Source organism: Eurytemora carolleeae, unplaced genomic scaffold (assembly GCF_000591075.1).
Source record: "Eurytemora carolleeae unplaced genomic scaffold, Eaff_2.0 scaffold1636, whole genome shotgun sequence".
Lineage (NCBI taxonomy): Eukaryota > Metazoa > Arthropoda > Copepoda > Calanoida > Temoridae > Eurytemora > Eurytemora carolleeae.
Window position 1 is genome coordinate 1 of NW_019397525.1, and position 6,530 is coordinate 6,530.

The window sequence follows — 6,530 nt, forward strand, 5'->3', positions numbered from 1 at the left end:
AGAGAATTATGTCACCTCATTTAAAAGATTGAATTGCTTTTAGAGATTAGAACATTTCTAATAAAGCTTTCTTTAATACAATAGATTTTATAGTTCAACCTTTTCACGTTTTTCTAAGAATGGATAAATAAAATGATCTTTAAATGGATTTTTCACCCTGAACTAACCATAGAGAGAAGCATTCGGTTTCTTTTATTTGAAATTAAACATGTTTTCGTCTATAACTCAACAGTCTTTAGACTTACAGATTTGTTTATTTTTTACTCTTTCATTCGAAATCTATAAGCCAACAAAAAAGTAATTAAGATAAAATTTTGTGAAAGAGGTCATATTGTGATCGAAAGTCACAGTTTTCTAAAATATTGACAGAACCGTTAAATCCACGTGTTTTAGGATTGGGAACACACCTATCTTAAAGCTTAAAGGCGTCTCTTTTACCTTCCTTTAGAGAAAATGCGATGAAAAGCTTTGATTATTTTGGAACTAAAAAAATTATACTTTTATTTTTATTTTGGCTTTTTCAAAAAAAAATGATTTCGTTCGTTCTTAAAATTATAGCTCATTTTCCATATATTTCATTCATTTTCTCTCTGAAAGATTTTTCACTAAATAATTGTTTTGTAAATTGTTTATGAGAAAGAACAATAGTTTTTTTAGAAGTATGCATGGAAAATCGTTTAGTAAATAAAATATTGTTTATTATTCAGTTTCGTTAGTTCATGAAAATAACGATTGTTTTCAAAATCTTTAAGAAAATTGGTTCGTTTTTAAAAAATATTCTTTCATTTCTTTGAACGATCCAAGTCATCGTTCATTGTTCGTTTTTTCTGAACAGCACCATCGTTCAAACAATAGAAATAGTTTGGCGGTAACATCTATGTTTCTATCTATCTCATTATCCAATTAGATTTATGAATTCTTCAATCGGCGCTATCAGTAAATGGAAATATTTACTTCTACTGAAATTACAGTATACTGTAATCCAAAATTGCAATTCTCTTACGAAAAACTCTACCTGAATTTCTGTAATCTATAATCCTTTAAAATAAAAGCTAGAAACAAGTATGTGGTAACTAGAAGTTATAAAATGTACATGTCTATAGGGCTAAAAAATTACGCTTGTGTAATGGTCAAACCAAAGGCCAAGTGGGCACGACACTTCAATGGTCAAACTGGTTTAAAAATAAATAAATAATTTGTATAGCTCTCTTGGGATCTCCCTTGGGTTAGTGCTCCAAAATAGCAATAATACCTCTGTCTGAAGAGTTCCATATATGTGTATTGTATCTTGACATATTTATAAACAAATGATAGATATAATTCTATATAGATACGCTCTCACAGCCGTGAAACAAAACTCTTTTAAAAAAAATATCGGGTATTTTTTATCGTCAGGGCATATTTTGAAAAGGAAATGATGGGATCAAGATTTACTAGTAAATCCGGCTTGTTTAATCATGTATATAGAGAAAACAAAAAGTAAAAAAAAAAACTATAAAACTAAAAATCAAAACAAAAACCAACAAACAACGTAAACAAAATATAATATATAATATCACAGTTAAACTGTAAGTCGGCTGGTTTGAAGGCTCACTGCTCTTGTATCTTTACTTTTATATATTAAGTCCGACCTGGAGTGTACCAAGATTGTACTGCAACCACAGTTCTCTACTTAGTAGTTTATCTTCTTTTTGTACACTTTCAAGAAAAATTGCTTTTAGAAAAGTAATTGATTTAAACTTTTCTACCATAGAGTGTTGAAGGACAGAATGTTAAGCAAGGCCAGATTTGGTAGTTTTTATATTAATAAAATCCAACCTGTGGTTCCTCCATGTTTTCTTCATATGGTAGATCCTATAACATGACTGCACAGTAAGTTAGATAAACAATGTTTTTAATGGAACAGTAGATATTTTGACGAATTGTCCAATTTCTTCCATCCCAAGGGTGATATAACAATTTAGTCGGATGGACATGTTTACAAAGATCACAGGAAACTTTTTTACATGGCTCAATTCTAGCACCTTCACAAGGATAGAAATCAGGTTCAAGAAAAGGTCCATGGTTTACAAATCTTCTTGGAATTGTGGGTTTAATATATTCACCTGGATTATCAGAAGCAATCAACATGATATAAATATATGATAATTTCCCTAAATATATTAATTCAGAATTGGCGGGCAGTATTGAAAGACATGGAAAAGAAAAATAATTAGCGAAAGCTGAATATATTAGTCTTGTAGCCAAACCGTTGTTTCATCTTCATGGTAGCGTCTGATCCAAGCAGGGTTCAGTTATGTACAATTAATTAAGATTCAGAACCAAAAATAAAAATTATTTTACAACCGGTGTATAATTCTTAAATTCGGTCCAACCAAGGAGTATGGAATAGAAGAAAGATACAACTGACGCGGCCCGCCCTACAATTTGATTATACATGCTTTGCAGACGGTACTCCATTTGTATAAGAAATATTCAGAATAGGTTGTTATTGTATAAACGGTAATTGTACATCATACAAATATTTCTTATTCAAATGAAGTACCGTTATATGGTAGCCGCGTCAGTTGTATCTCCCTTCTATTCCATACTCCTTGGGTCCAACCAGTGTAAATGTATCATTCTTGGAAATAAAGTTTTGTTTTATTGGTGACATGGTTCAGTGAGCGTAGAAAGTTTTGATCTGATTGATGGGGAAACCATGTTTTCAGAAACTTAAAAGAAATATTATTTACCTTTCTCGACAAATATCTGGAAAGAGGAAAATATCAAGAGATCTTATAGTCTCAAACTTTACCCATCATAAATATTTGACTGAGAAGTTTTTGTGAACGAACATCATTTGTGAGAACGAACAGAATTGTTCGTGATGATGTTGTTCAGAAAAAAACGAACGATTGACGATAGACTTGAACTGTTCAAATAAATGTAAAATGTTTCTTTTTCTAAATCTAAACGAACGATTAACAATCGTTTGAACCAACCTTAAAAACTTAATAGTATTTTTACTGGACAAACAAATTTTTCAAAAGATTTGAAAAAACTAATAGTTTTTATTTCTGAACGCACGATTTTTAACAAACTTTTGAAAAAATGATTTTTTATTGACAGAACGATTTTATAGAATGAAAAATTTGATTGAGCAAATAAAAAAACCCAACAAAGTGGGTCGTTTACGAACAATGATTTAATAAAATGAAAAAATCGAGCGTGATCATCTCTACTATTGTGTACTACATATAGAAAAAAAAGGATAAGTGCTTATTTTTTTATCTTCCCCTCCCTTCTCTTCTTTTTGTGTAAAACTGACATTTATGGAATTTTATTAATATTGCCAATAATTGGCTTTCTGTACAATGAATAGGAACATTTTACGAGGATAACCTTTAAATCAGGAATAGCATCTTTGCCACAAACTCTGATTTTCTGATCCTTTAATCTTTGCGTGAGCACCATGTAAATATTGTTGTACTAAAAAGCACTCTCATCCATTTATTAAGCAATAACCACGGATTTAAACTAGATTATAGTATACTCTACTTAAACCAAATTCATCACTTTAAACTAAGATGATATTTTTATAATCTAATTGCTGGATATTTTTAAAAAAGTTAATTCACATAAAAAAGACACCTTTTATTTTCTCCATCTTATTATTCGTGACGCTAGTCTACACAAATACATCAAAAATAAAGATAATGATATTGTTTGCATGAAAAACCATATCCTCCATTTTAGCTTTAACATTCAAAACTAGAGATGGGAGCTGGTTCAATGTGTGCTTTCATCGTTCGTGAACAGACCATTTCGTTCATTTACAATCGTTAAAAAAATGATTTTGTCTTTACTCGAAATGATCCTTACTTTTCCAGCAATTAATTTTGTTAATTTTCTCACTGAACAATCGCTCAGTAACATCGTTCGTTCAGTAAAGTTGCTCGTTCAGTAAAATCGGTTGTTCATTAATAATGTTCTTTGAGTAAAAAAACGATAGTAATGATGCAAGTTGTAACTTTTTTTATAGAAAATTATTGATATTGCAGCCGTGCTAATACAGAACTATTAGACAGAACAAACAGGTTTTGAGTTTGAGTTATAATACTAGTGTGGCGCCCCTGGATTCCAGGAATACAGTTCACAACAATTTGTTTGTTATTGTTTAGATTATGCATTTGTTTATTATTGTTTAGATTATGCATCTGGTATAAATACTGCGTTTACATAATAAATATTCAGTCTGTTTACTTCTCTTGTCATTTAAACATCGCTACAAAGTATTATTTAAGATTCCTCCAAATTAAAAAAGTTAACTGACTATTTTGCTTTTAAGTTTTAACNACAAGCCAAATTTATATATAGATGTAAAATTCGCTTTTCTAATAATTTTCTAATAATTATGCGTAAAATCAGAACTAGAGCAGCTACGATGCACCAAGTCAAACCTATAATTTCGCATTAATTTGACCCTCTTTTTTTCTCTAGCTCAGTGTGACTGATTGGTAGGCTTATATTTTGATACTCATCCTGCAGTATCTGGTTTGAGAAAAATATATTAAATATACAGATAAATATATCAAGAACAAAGTTCTCCTCAATATTATATATAAGTGAAACAAGTATAAAAATACAAAAATATCTGTATCCAATCCATGATACCATAGACCTATTCGTGCCCCCTTAACAACTTTAACTTTTAACTTTTGCTTCTTTTTTTGCCAAAAACTGTCTTTTTTCAAAAATTATAAAGGTCGATATTTTTTGTTAAAATATCATGCCTAAAGGGACCGTTTACTTATTTGGGTAATTGCAGGGTAAACTAAACAGCCTAATCGCTGTTGATTGCAATTAGTCTTAGTTTCAAAGACAACTGTGGCCGGAGAAAAAGGAGAAACAGAAATAGACATAAAAAGTCAAAAAGACAAAAAAATTTAAAAATCATGACATTTACAATTAACGATTAGATACTACAAATTAATTCTATATTCGAAATTAATTTTGATCCCCAAAATATTGACAACAACATTAAATAGTGAACGAAAAATCGGCTTTTCATCCGGCCACAGTTGTCTTTGAAAAGTAAGACTATTACCAATCAACAGCCATCTTTGTATTTAGCGTGACTTGAAATCACGCTTCCATGTTCCTTTAAATACCAATAGCTGTCCTATAATACGTTGTGTTCAATATATTGGTTATTTTATTATAAACATGAAATCCAAGCATTTGAATTTTATTCTACAAATATTTAAAAGTTAAATGAAGTATTTAGAACGAAATTAACAAACACAAAATGGGAAATGAAGTACGGAAAAAAACTAATGAATGCATTTATTAGAAAAAAGTAAAAAGTTTGTTTTGAAAAAGCTAAATGCGCCTTGTGATATTTGATAATGTTTCAAGAATTCAAAACTTTCTTATAACATCTCCTTTGTCAAACAATGTTTAAGAATGTCCATTTAATTAAAAGTTTAAAGAAAGAAATTTCTTTTTATAGCATGTGACAGTGGCTCATTTCTTAATTGGTCTATAATTAAGTTAATATAAGTTTGAAATAGTTTAACAGCTTTTATAATTAATTAGAAAAAGGGAACACTTTTTCCACACATATAAGACATCGTTGATGATCACATATCATTAACGATGTTAATATAAGTTTAAAATAGTTTAACAGCTTTTATAAACAATTAGAAAAAGGGAACACTTTTCCACACATATAAGACATCGTTGATGATCACATATCATTAACGATGAACTGTCGTTTTTGACTAACTATTGTTAATGATAAATGTTTGTTAAAGAAAGTGTTCGCGAAAAATGAAAGGGGGTATACGCTTACGTCGAAAAAATATTGATGGTGATCGCTCAAGGAGTATGGATAGAAGGGAGATACAACTGACGCGGCCTGCCCTATAATATGATTATATTATACATGCTTTGCAGACGGGTACTCCATTTGTATTAGAATATTTAGAATAAGTTATTGTAAACCAGGTAATTGTACATCAGACAAATATTTCTTATCCAAATGGAGTACCGTCTGCAAAGGGTGTATAGTCATATGATATGGGCGGGCAGCGTCATTTATATCTTCCTTTCCATTGCATACTCTTTGTGATCGCTACTATCTGCAAATCTGTTGGAGCTAAAGGGAGACAATTGTTAAAAACGACTAATACCAAAGAACTTAGCGCTATTATATATATTACAACCCATTAGCATTGCTAATTTTTCAAAGCATTCGTATATAATCGATATTTCATAATATTTTTAATTTTTTATGGTCTGTTGAAAACATTTATTCTTGTTTCGAGGATTTTTGATAATAAAGACGACATTTTCATATTTTCCAGGAATGTTCGTAAATTCAGCACCAGCTGTTAAAACAAGCTGTAAGCTAAATATTATTAAAAAGAAATCAATAATCAAATGAAATATTAACTTTATCCGAATTATCGATGATTATAGGTTGTATTACCTTAATGATTTGTTTGGAATTAAATTGATTTTTTTTAACGATTCGAGTTGTATAT